Source organism: Phacochoerus africanus, chromosome 13 (genome assembly GCF_016906955.1).
Source record: "Phacochoerus africanus isolate WHEZ1 chromosome 13, ROS_Pafr_v1, whole genome shotgun sequence".
Taxonomy (NCBI): Eukaryota; Metazoa; Chordata; class Mammalia; order Artiodactyla; family Suidae; genus Phacochoerus; species Phacochoerus africanus.
The window spans coordinates 75,962,665-75,974,713 of record NC_062556.1 but is presented as its reverse complement, the minus strand read 5'-3'; the positions used below and the strand labels follow the sequence as shown (position 1 = coordinate 75,974,713).

Sequence of the window (12,049 nt, the reverse complement as noted above, 5' to 3'; positions counted from 1 at the left end):
TCTATGTTGTACTCGACTAGCCTCCTGGCCTCAGAGGGCGCTGATGAAGGCCCCTAAACAAGTGTGTGTCTGTCACTTTAAATCTTACCTGGGGCAGGAGGCTTTGGGGTCTGCAGCCTGCAGGGAACCCCATCTCCCTAAGCAGCTCCCCAAAGAGCCTGCTACTCACAGCCCATCCTCAGGCAGGACGCAGTGAGGGACGAAGCTCGCGCCACTTGAACCAGAGGGCAGGTGTGAGTGCTGTGTGGACACACCTTCCCGCCATTTTCAGTGTCACTCGGGGCTTCTGAAACCGTGTGTCCTGCCAGAAGTTCAATTCCGTAGGAATAATCCCTATGAAAGTACTGTGTGCACTTCACCTGGGACTGGTTTGCGATTCCTATTGGCATCAGCATTACCATTAAGTCTTCTGACCGTGCCAGTGTGAGCGTCTCGAGTTCATGTGTGCCATGCCCCCAGCGTAGACTGGCAGACAGCATCTTCATGCTGGACCACTGCCCCCTCTGCCCCCTGAATGGACGTCCCTGCGGCCCCCTTCCCTGCGGTGGCTGGACTCTGTCCCATGTCCTAAGGAGTCAGCCATCCGGCAGCAGTGCTGCCTGAGGTCAGGTTACAGGGGCGTGACTTTGCGCCTTTCTCTCCTCTGTTTCTATTCCTGTCTCTTCTCAGTGTTTACTCTGATGAAGCCAAGGACAAGGGCCGAGAGCAGCCTCAGGCCAACACCCAGAGAGGGACTGCCGCCCTCGGTCCTGCTGCTGGGGCGTGAGCTCTCGTCTGAGTCAGCCTGGAAGAGACCCCTCTCCAGAGAGGTTGTGATGACTGCAGATCTGGCTGTCGTCTGGACAGCAGCCTGAGCGACAGCCTGGGCCACAGGGCCCACGGAGTGGTGGCCAGGCTCCTGAAGGCTAAGGACCGAATCTGGTCCCTCTCAAATCTGAATGTTGAAGGCCTATCCTGCACTGTGATTATATTTGGAGATGTAGCCTTTAGGGAGGTAATTGAGGTTAAAACTGAGGTCCGGGGGGGGGGGCCTGATCTGCTAGGACTGGTGCCCTTGCCAGAGGAGCGAGATGGACACCAGGGCTGCACGTGGAGAGAAATGTGCATGAGGACCGTGAGAAGGTGGCCCACGGGAGAGACTGCGAGAGGAGGTGAACCTGCTGATACCCTCATCTCGGCTTTCTGGCTTCCAGAACCCTGAGAGAATAAATAAACTTCCAGTCCGTGGTGCTGTGTTATGATACCCTCAGCTGACTGATACAAGCTGCTCAGTTTGGGGGTCATTTGTTACACAGCAAAGGACGACAAATACAACCATCAGCCGACACTGCGTTCCCATTCCCTCTGGGCTGGGAGCTGGGTAGAACAAGACCAAAGCCCTGGCGCATAAGAATGGACCTCAGTCCTCACGGAAAGACAAACACAGAAGAAGAAGTAAAAGGCTAGGGTGGGAGAAGACCTCAGGACGAAGACACCGCTTGGGGAGACGTGGATGCAGGAGAGACCACGACACATCGTCCTGCCTGCTCTGTGCTCCCCCTGGGGACACAGGCTCGGCCTTCTCAGATACAGCATCCTCTCCACGTTGTAACTGATACGTGGAAGCGGAAAGAGGTTATGTTGGCTGAGGTCCCGAAGCTCATCCCGGAGTTGCCAGGATTCACAGGCAGGTCTGCAAGGGGAGAAGAGAAGCGCTCCTTGGAGGGTGTCAGCTCCTCAGGGGTCAGGCAGAGGGAGAAGCCAGGAGGGACACAGAGACACCGTGGGAATGAGAGGAGGAGATTAATATTTCCCCAGAATCAAAGATAAGAGCTTTTCATGGTTGGAATCGTGTTCGATGCCCAAGACAGCTGAGACCTCAGGTAGGTTTGGGGCTTTGGGGACATCCTCACTGCCACGTTCCAGTGGTTCTAAGCAGTTCAGGGTTTGGGTTGCAAACTGTTGTATTTGGAATGGATGGGCCATGGGGCCCTACTGTGTGCAGGCACAGGGAACTGTGTGTGACAGGGTCACTTGGCCACACCATGGAGACCATGACCCCTCCTTCGAGAAGCCGGAGCGTGGAGGGAGGGGGAAAGAGGGGGGTGGCTGGGCCGTCTTGTGGTCAGTGCTGGGGGGGCAGACCCTTGCTTCTGGGGGTCCTTCCCATCGGATGCTAGAAAGGTCTCAAGTCAGTTGGCTTCTGAAGGGTCAGCCGCTGGCATGCTGCTGTCTTTCAGCGCTTTCTTCCTTTCTCACGTCTTCTCTGACCCAGAGCATCTCTGCTGAGCGCGCTGTCCACTCTTAGGCAGCACTTGGCGCAAGGTGCTGGGGTCAGCAGGGGCAGGGAGAGCCCTGGGGATGCTCTCTTTGCACACGAGGTGCTGTCTCAGAGCCGGAGCTCTCTCCAGCACCGCCCCAGCCTGTGGGTGGGGGGGGGGGGTGGAACTCTTGGCCCAAAGAAAGGGGTGGGATGAAAAAGGTGGACTTCGGAATTTCCTGAGATTCAGATTTTTGTACAATCCTGCAAGAGCACCTCCTGCAGTAGAAGGTGGCCTGGCGGGACGGGACTGCAGTCTAGATGTGGCACGACCTGGCTGGGCATCCGGGGCTGTGCGGAGGGGCTGTTAAAGGGAGCCCCGCACCGTGTGATGCCTAAGTGGTTGTAGTGTGGCCGTCACAGCAGTCAAAGGGACACAAGATCCTCTATCTGTAAAGTGTGATAAGGGCCTGAGGGTTCCCGGGAGCGTGCATGTCTTCTGGGGCCATGACCCCAGTCGGTGACGCCCAGGCTTCCTTCCCCATATCCCGTGAGGCTCCTGTTCCTCTGCTTCGAGCTGACCATGAACCAGCCCTTCACTGTTAATTCGTGTCTACGTGTTTTCTGATGGACTGGCTGTTGGTGTTATTGGTCTCCTTTCCCAAGAAAATACAATCTGCATGATATTGGGGTCATTGTCCTTGGCTCCGGCTGACCTGTTTGGACTGACCTGTGGTTGCTCAATATTGTAAATGAGGACTGTGCCCACCAGCCCTCTTCCTGTTCCCAAATGCCTTTTCTTTCTTTCTTTCTCTCTTTCTTTCTCTCTTTCTCTCCTCTCCTTCTCTCCTTCTCTCCTTCTCTCTTTCTTTTCTTTTCGTCTTTTTAGGGCTGCTCCCAAGTCACATATATGGAAGTTCCCAGGCTGGGGTCAAATCAGAGATGCAGCTGCCAGCCTACGCCACAGCCATAGCCACGCCAGATCTGAGCGGCATCTGTGACCTACACCACAGCTCACAGCAACCCTGGATTCTTAACCCACTGAGCGAGGCCAGGGATCGAACCCCTGCATCCTCATGGATACCAGTCAGGTTCACTACCGCTGAGCCATGGTGGGATCTCCCCCAGATATCTTTTCTGCTCCACCCGGGAAAGGGAACAGGGATAATCCAGAGAGAGATCAAACTTCCAGTCATAATCACGCCATTGATTTGCTTGGATTTAAGGACCTGGTGTGAACTGTGTCCTCCCCCCTCAAAAGACAGGATGAAGCCCCCCGGCCCCGAGGGCGACCTCCATTGGCAGCGGGGTCATTGCTGATGTGACTGGTTAAGGGGCCGTTGCTGGAGGAGAGCGAGCCCTGATGAGCCCTGAAGGAGGCGCCTGTGCAGACAGACGAACAAGGAGGAGCCCCTCGCAGACCCCAGCGGAGACCGAGGTCAGGAAGGGCGGGGCACAGGGCGCCTGGGGCTTCTGGAAGCTGAAAGCGGCAAGAGGTTCTCGGGCAGGCTTCAGAGGGAGCCTTCCTGAGGCCTTGATCTTGGACAGTAAGAGAATAGACCTCTGCTGTTTCACCCCACTGCCATCCTCACAAGAATCCCAGTGTCTTACTTAAAGAAGACAAGGAGTGAAAAATTCAAATGAAGACCTTAACATATTCTTTTTGAAAACATTCAAAAGAATATGTTAACTTCTTATACATACTGCACTACGCTTTGTCTTTAAAGCTCAGACAGTTTGCTTCAGAAAACAAAGAGAGCTTGAGTCTTGCAACAGTTTCGTGGCCACCTTGACCCAGTTTTCTCATCGTTAAAACATCGCCGGGACTCGACGGCTGGCTTTCACGCCCCCCACACAGCCCAGCCGCTCACACCCCATCATCCGTGTTTGATTTTTACCCCATCTGCATCCAGAGAGGATGTGAGGCCGTGGCATCAAAACAACATCAGGTTTTACGCCTTCCCAGCCCGGGAAGCCTGCAAAGACGAGACAGTAAAATATGTGCTAATAAATGGTTCTGCGTCTACTGCCTGCTGCAAGGGTGATCAATTTTTGTGACTCGTGTATGAAGATGTATCTCTCTAATACCGGGGACTCGGCTTCTTTATTTATTTCATCAATTTTGTTCTTTTGTTTTCCCGGCGATTTCTAGGAATGATGAACGGATGGCGGCGGTTTAGCGCAAACTGTGACCCTGCGCCCCCCACCCCCCACCCCCCGCCGCCTCTTGGCTCCCTGGGTGCAGCTTAGAGAGTCATGGATGGTGGAAGGTGTGTGCTGGTCCTCTCCACCGTCTGTCTCTCTGACTCCAGGCAGCACTCTGGTTCTCGACGGGCTGCAGGGGACACATCAGTTTTTGGTGACTCGGGAGGAGAGCGCCATTCAGGGCCAGCAGGTCTGCTCTCCAGCCCTGCTCTGTCATTGAGCAAGACGGGGAAGCTGGGAATTGAGATGCTGCCCTGAGCAGGTGGGGCATCCACCACCTGATTCTCTCCTTTCCAGCTCATTCCTCAAAGGCACGTTCAAATCCAGTGCCGCTTATCACTTCATATACTTTTTGCTTCACTGTTCGACTAATTAACCAAATGATAAGTTGATGTGATAGCTTATAGTTTATAAATCACGTCGCTTTGAAATAATTATCTTTTCTTTCTTTCTTTTTCTTTTTTGGCCACCCCATGGCCAGGGATCCGATCTGCACTGCAGGTGGGACCTACCCCACAGTGGCAACGGCAGATCCTTCAACCGCTGTGCTGGGCCGGGCAGAGAACCTGTGTCCCGGCGCTGCAGAGACCCGGACAGTCCCATTGCACCACAGCAGGAACGCCAACAGTAGGAAAACCACCCGATTTCTCCCAGGTGGCCCCCTCAGGACCTGGAAAAGCTTTTCCCTAAGGGCTCACACCTTCTTTCCTCTGTTCTCTCCCGCCCCGTGACACATGCACAAACCTGCAGGCTGATTCCTTTGCATCCCCCTTGGGACCCAGCCTAAATGCGGCCCAGGGACACTCGCTGGCCAACCCGTCAGGGTTGGGAGGGCCTGGGGGCCGGGATGCAAAGAGGAGTCTCCCGTGCTTATTTCCTGCAGGAGACAAGCTTGCTGTGTGTTAAGTGGGAAATTCACCTCAGTGATCTGTCTTTTCATCCGTCAGATGATTAGCAACAGGCCCTATGCTCTCAGATGAAGGGCTCACGGGACCCTGGGAAGCTGCGTTTGTCTCCTTTGGAGAAAGAAGGCTGAGGGTGGGACTTAGGTGGCAGAGGGTGTGGCCATAACCTTCCCCCGGATGGGATGGGACGGGGGAACCAGAAAGGGAGGGGGCAGTCCATGTCCTTTTCTTGGATGAAAATGGCAAAACATGGGATTTCATTCTTCCCTCCCTTTTCTCCAAAATCAACGGATTTTACAGCCTATTCTCAATTGATTTTACTAAACAGAATGTGCAGATTAAAAGTGAAAAAGGCAGAGGGCCGGTGACCTGGCTTCAGGTTGAGTCACCTTTGGTTTCTTCTTTCAATCTGGAAGTCCTTTACCTCCCAGTATTCATCGTAATGGCTGGTTTCAAATACGTCTTTCTTTAGTCTCTCAAGGAAAGTGCTCAGCATTTTTGGTCGTGATTGGGTTATGCATCTTGTGGCCTCGGGACTCGTATCCAGTTGGGGGTGGGGACAGCCTGGATGCCAGCCTGGCCTTGTAGCAGCAGCTCCATCCTTACCACCTCGTGTGAGGTGTTGATTTAATGGGTCTAGGCAGAAATCGGCCAGATGAATAAAAAATTGAACCAGGATCAGGGACAAGGCCAAGGAGAAGCATCTGACAGCACCAGGGGGTCTTATGATCCACAAGGAACTTCAAAGCTATCTGTCATTACAGGGTATCAAACTACTTTCTTCTTTCGTGAACAGGTGTATATGTCCTGCATAACTGGGAGAACTAAATTTCACCTCTCGTGTTCCCTTTTCATAGGTACAGCTAAGTAGATATTTCGACTGGGTAAGTTGTGGGCATGAGTGGGTATGAAGATTATAAATTAATACCGTAAGGTCTGTACCTTAAGTAACATCTTGCCCATGGCCCTGGTGATAGTTATTTCTTACAGCCGTTCAGGTTAGCGCTTCAAATAAAGGGGGGAACTCGAATGGATCTGGGTCACGTGGAATCTGTACAAAGCAAGAGCTAAAGCTTCTCCTGAAAGGATACAGGAATCCTGTGACCAGGTGGGGAGTTTGAGGTGGAGCAAAAGAGTCTGTAATGAAAAGTGAATTAAAGAACTGGTGCCTCTCCTAATGACGAAGACCTTGGTAAAGTAGAAATATAAGAAGGATTAGCAAAGTAGGTGAATTTCTCTTTGGGGTTTTCTTGACACCTCTGTGTTATATGGTCGTCAGCCTGTTCCTCATTTATCTGCTTTGAGTCGACAGAGGGCTCTGGATACACTGAAGATGGTAGAGAGGCAGCTGGATTAACAAACTGCCCATTGCCAGCTGGTGAGGGGCCATATTTCCTATAGGTCTGTGTAATCAGAGGCTACAGAATTTAATCAAGGGCGGCAGTATTTCACGCTTGTGAGGCCATTACTGTGAAATATGGGTTTTTTTTTTTTTTGTTAAGCACAAGAAAAGACCAGCACTTCCATTGGATTTTAAACCAATACTATTGAAAACTTTCAGAGAGCTTCCATGGTCCTTGCACCACGGTGCTTACCGAATCCGAAATCTTCGTCTGAAATCTGAAAACATGTTTCCAATGCAGATGAAGCTCTCCATCCTGCATCCTGCAAAGGCGTCCTGCGGCTCCTGCAGGTGAAGAAGAAAGGTGTCAATTGTTCACTTTTCATACTTCCTCAAGTAGAAGGTGATGGCCAGGTGGCCCCTGTGTTGGGCTAAGCCAATGTCAGGAAACTCGGGGTCTGGCAGCTCACTGCTCTAGGGCCAATAAGCAGGCATGGTTGATGGAAAGGAAAGTTTGCTTTACTTCGGATGCAGCAACTAGGGGAAGGTGGACTCCTGTCCAGAGGCCAAATCCCTCCGCCCTCCCCCCTGCCCCACTGACAATCAGTGGGCAGGAGCTGTTCTAGGCACAGGGAAGGGGCACATGCAGAAACAGCACCATCAGCTCTGACAGTCGCCTCGGACTTTGCTGTGCAGAGGTCTGTCCAGTGCCATCTTTACTGTTTTAAGTATAGTCAGTCTTCAGTTCCAGGGTCAGTTTGTTACCATTTCCTTGAGCTGCAGTCTGGTCGGGATGTAGTTTATTTCTTCCACCTGGTGGGAGACTCAGTATCTCCAAGATAGCTCATAGCATGTGGCTCGGAATAGTGTTTATAGCCCTTGAGATGGAACTAAAAGTCCTTGACTTTGCTGAATGACTTGGTCTCCTTTGACTGTTTTCTTTTGCTCCCATATTTTCTCACTTCTTTAAATAAACTTATTCTTTGACTAAATTTTTTTCTACAGACAGAAGGCAGGCAGAGGACATGGGGAGAGGGCCACAGGGTCCTGTTCCATTTCAAGAAGAGAGGGAGAAACTTCAATTATAATTATCATCTTAATGTAATTCTTTCTGACTTGTCTTTCAAGCCAGAATATCAAGGAGTGATACTAGACAGTGTGTGGGGCCCAGAAGCCACATACAATTGCCAACACCCCGTTTCACTTTCACCCGGCAGCAGAGCTTTCCAGTTTAGGGCCTGAAGCTCACGTCTTTATGAGGAAAGACACATATATAAGTTCTCTTAAAGAAAGGCACCAGATATATTTGCATATGAGAGACTGATAATTCCCATAGCAAAGAGGAAACCATACCTCAAAAAGATACATGCACCCCAGTGTTCATTGCAGCACAATTCACCATAGCCAAGACAAGGAAACAACTTAAATGTCCATCAGCAGAGGACTGGGTAAAGAAGATGCAGTACATACACAATGGGCTATTACTCAGCCGTAAAGGAACGAAATAACGCCATTTGGAGCAACGTGGATGGACCCAGAGATTATCCCACTAAGTGAAGTAAAGCCAGAAAGACAAAGAGAAATACCACATGATATTACTTACATGTGGAATAAAAAAATGATACCAATGAACTTATATGCAAAACAGAAATAGACCCGCAGACAGACCGAAAAAACTTATGGTTACTAGACAGTGAAGGGCTAAGGGAGGGATAAATTAAGAAGTTAGGATTAACGGATGCAAACTACTATATAGAAAACAGATAACCAACAAAGACTTACTGTATAGTGCAGGGAACAACACTTAATATTTTGTAATAACCTATAAGGGAAAATATGCTTAACTGAATCCATTTGCTGTACACCTGAAACGAACACAAGATTGTAAATCAACTATATTTCAATTAAAAAAGTAGAATTGTTGCAATTAGACAATCATCATACAGAAGGGTAAAAATATTCTCCTCTCTCTCTCCCTCTCTCTTGCTCTCCCTATCATCTGTCTTTGTCTGGAACTTCAACTGGTACCCAGGTTATGGAGCTTCATTGTAACACAAAAGCAGCATATCCTATACTTTTTCAGAAAATCATAACTGTGTTATCACCCGAAGTAGAACCATTTAGTTTATACATATTGAGACGGCGTCATTATCAGATGTCATCTGGAAACCCTAAAATGGCTTTTAAAACCATCTCTTTGGTTTGTAATAAAAGTCCAGCATGTCTGGGTATCACGTCCCCATGGTACATGGGGTTGTTGTCTTCAGAACTGGTTATCTGCCCTGACGTGATGGTTCTCAGTTGAAGAGGCAGTGGCATTTCACCAGAGGATGCAGTCTTGCCCAAAGGTGGGTTCTTTTTATTTTTTTTAATGTTTTAATTTTTTTGCTTTTTTTAAGGCTGCACCTGTGGCATATGGAGCTTCCCAGGCTAGGGGTTGAATCAGAACTATAGCTGCCAGCCTACACTACAGCCAGAGCAATGCAGGATCTGAGCCCCATCTGCAACCTATACCAGAGATCATAGCCCACTGAGCGAGGCCAGGTATTGAACATGCATCCTCATGGATCCTAGTCAGATTCGTTTCCACTGAGCCAAGGCAGGAACTCCCCAAAGGTGGGTTCTGTCAAGAGCCCAGTGACCACAGGAAGAAAGCAGATGAGACCTGGTACTTCAGTTAGTCTTCTGGCTCATCTACATCCATGATGCTCTAAGGTGGGGGTGGGGAGTGAAGAGGGGAGGAAGTGTGGAAGACACGAAATACTCATTTTTTTTCCTTTCTTTCTTTTTTTTTCAATGGCTGCACCTGTGGCATATGGAAGTTCCAGGTGAGGGGTCAAATTGGAACAGCAGCTGAGACCTACACCACAGCCACGGCCACACTGGCTCTGAGCCCCTTCTGCAGCCTACACCACAGCTCGCCCACCTAGAGAGGCCAGGGATCCAACCTGCATCTTCACAGAGGCAACATCGCGTCCTCAACCTGCTGAGCCCCTACGGGAACTCGAAATACTCATATCTATGTTCCTTGATTCAGGAACAGGAAGCGTGTTGTGGTTACATTGTGTCCTCTGCCCGCCCAAATGCCTGTGCCAGTCCTGACCTCTAGGACCTGGGCATGCAGCTTGGTTTGGAAACAGGTCTTTGCAGATGCCATGCAGTCAAGATGAAGTCACGTGGAGGGGGGCCTCTGTCCCGTAACTCGTGTCCTTACAGAAGACAAGGCCACACGGGGCGAGACAGCTGCGAGCCAGTCCACACCAACCATCTCTGGCAAGAACCGGCGGCGGGGAGGGGCGCGGCCCAGCAGGCCCTTGATCTCAGACTTCTGGCCTCCAGAGCTGCAAGGAAGCGGATTCTTACCATTTACGCCCCTCAGTTTGCAATACCTTGTTCTGGCCGCCCTGGGAAGCAGACACAAATCCTAGCAGTCATGCTGTGTCTCTTGCAGGCGAGGTGCTAGCTGCTGACGCCTTACAGCTCAGGCAGTAAGTAGGTCTGTACACAGAGCCAAGCTCTGACTGTGCTGGGGCACCGTCTGGGAAACTGCCAGAAATCTAGGTTCTCAGGGCCACCCCAGAATCAGGGTGCGGGGGTAGAGGGTGGACCCAGAGCCTCGAGCATCACAAGGCAACGCTGATGCAGGATCCAGGGTGAGGAGGAGCTGACGGCCTCAGGGGCAGGGAGGAGATGCTGACTCACCTCTGTCCTGCCCTAAAGCCCATGCACCACTTGACAAACTGGGCGCACGCGCGTGCGCGCACACACATGCACACACGCAGAGTAATACTTCTGAACATGCCCTCTCCACAAAAAAAAAAAAAAAAGAAAAAGAAAAAGAAAGAAAAGGAAGCCTGGGAAGCAGAGAAGGGGCAGCTGAGCAGAAGGCCAGGGTGGTGTCCACCTGCAGCCACCGCCTCCTGGATGGCCAGACTCTCTTTCATTGCCTCAAAAGTTTGCAGTCATAACTATTATTTCTACTCTGATATGTGTCAAGGCCAAAGGCTTAATGACAAAGGCCAAGAAGCCTCTTCATCTGGAAGGGGAAAGAATGAACAGGAGTTCCCGTGGTGGCCCAGTGGTTAACGAATCCTACTGGGAACCATGAGGTTGCAGGTTCGGTCCCTGCCCTTGCTCAGTGGGTTAACGATCCGGCTTTGCCATGAGCTGTGGTGTAGGTTGCAGACGCGGCTCGGATCCCGTGTTGCTGTGGCTCTGGCGTAGGCCGGGGGCTACAGCTCTGATTCAACCCCTAGCCTGGGAACCTCCCTACGCCGCGGGAGCGGCCCAAAGAAATAGCAAAAAAGACAAAAAGAAAAAAAAAAGAATGAACGAAGTCACTTAATTTGTTTTATCCTGTTTCCTTCTTCAAGGCTCTTTATGTATCAAATATCTACTTGATTTGCCTAATACAGACTTTCTTTGCAAACACGTCCACCTGGCCCTCGATGAAGAGTTTAATGATTCTGACTCCAACTAGCAAAGCTGCTGCAAGACAAACAGCCCTTATTTTCTAAAGACTTAGTCCCAAGGCTAAGCAGCCACCCTGGGACTGGATCTGGAGGGCAGAGCACAGTCTGTGACTCGAATAATTTCTTTTTCCTTCTGCCGTGGGCGTTAGCCACCAGTCTTCAGCTCAGACACTAGACTTGGATGTTACAGAATATTGGTGATGCTGTAATTATCAGAAGAGCCGGTTCCCTCCTTGTGAAGAGAGCTGAGTGGAAGACGGGGGGCGCTTCCAGGGACCCTGGGCAGCCCTGATTTATCCAATTCATGGGTCGACCTCTGCTTAGCTGTATTTGTTGATCATAAGTAAGCATTTCTTTTTGTTTATTTTTTGGCCTTTATTTTTTTTTAATGAAAATATTTTTATTATAGGAGTTCCCATCATGGCCCAGTGGTTAATGAATCCGACTAGTATTCATGAGGATGTGGGTTCAACCCCTGGCCTCATTCAGTGGCTCGAGGATCCGGTATTGCCATGAGCTGTGGTGTAGGTTGCAGATGTAGCTTGGATCCTGTGTTGCTGTGGCTGTGGTGTAGGCCGGCTGCTACAGCTGCAATTCAACCCCTAGCCTGGGAACCTCCATATGCCACAGGTACTGCCCTAAAAAGACAAAAGACAAAAAAAAATTATTATAGTGGATTTGAAATGTTCTGTCAATTTCTGCTGTACAGCAAAGTGACCCAGTTATACAGATATGCACGCACACACACACACACACACACACACACACATATACACATTCTCTCTTTGTCTCACGTTACCTTCTATCACGTTCTGTCACAAGTGATTGGATATAGTTCCCTGGGCTGTACAGCAGGAGCTCATTATTTATCTAGTCTAAACATAAT

At 50.3% G+C, this 12,049-nt stretch overlaps 2 long non-coding RNA genes across 2 annotated transcripts; one reads left to right on the top strand and one right to left on the bottom strand.

The window, feature by feature from the left end:
• The first annotated feature begins 691 nt into the window (after positions 1 to 691).
• Positions 692 to 4,268, top strand: LOC125113576 (uncharacterized). Its single transcript, XR_007131498.1, has 2 exons — positions 692 to 1,862; positions 3,501 to 4,268. It is a non-coding gene; the product is annotated as an uncharacterized LOC125113576 (long non-coding RNA).
• Positions 4,269 to 4,461: 193 nt separating this feature from the next.
• Positions 4,462 to 7,638, bottom strand: LOC125113577 (uncharacterized). The gene is made up of 3 exons (XR_007131499.1): positions 7,457 to 7,638; positions 6,945 to 7,036; positions 4,462 to 4,574 (listed from the first exon to the last, which is right to left on the bottom strand). It is a non-coding gene; the product is annotated as an uncharacterized LOC125113577 (long non-coding RNA).
• Between the last annotated feature and the right edge of the window lie 4,411 nt (positions 7,639 to 12,049).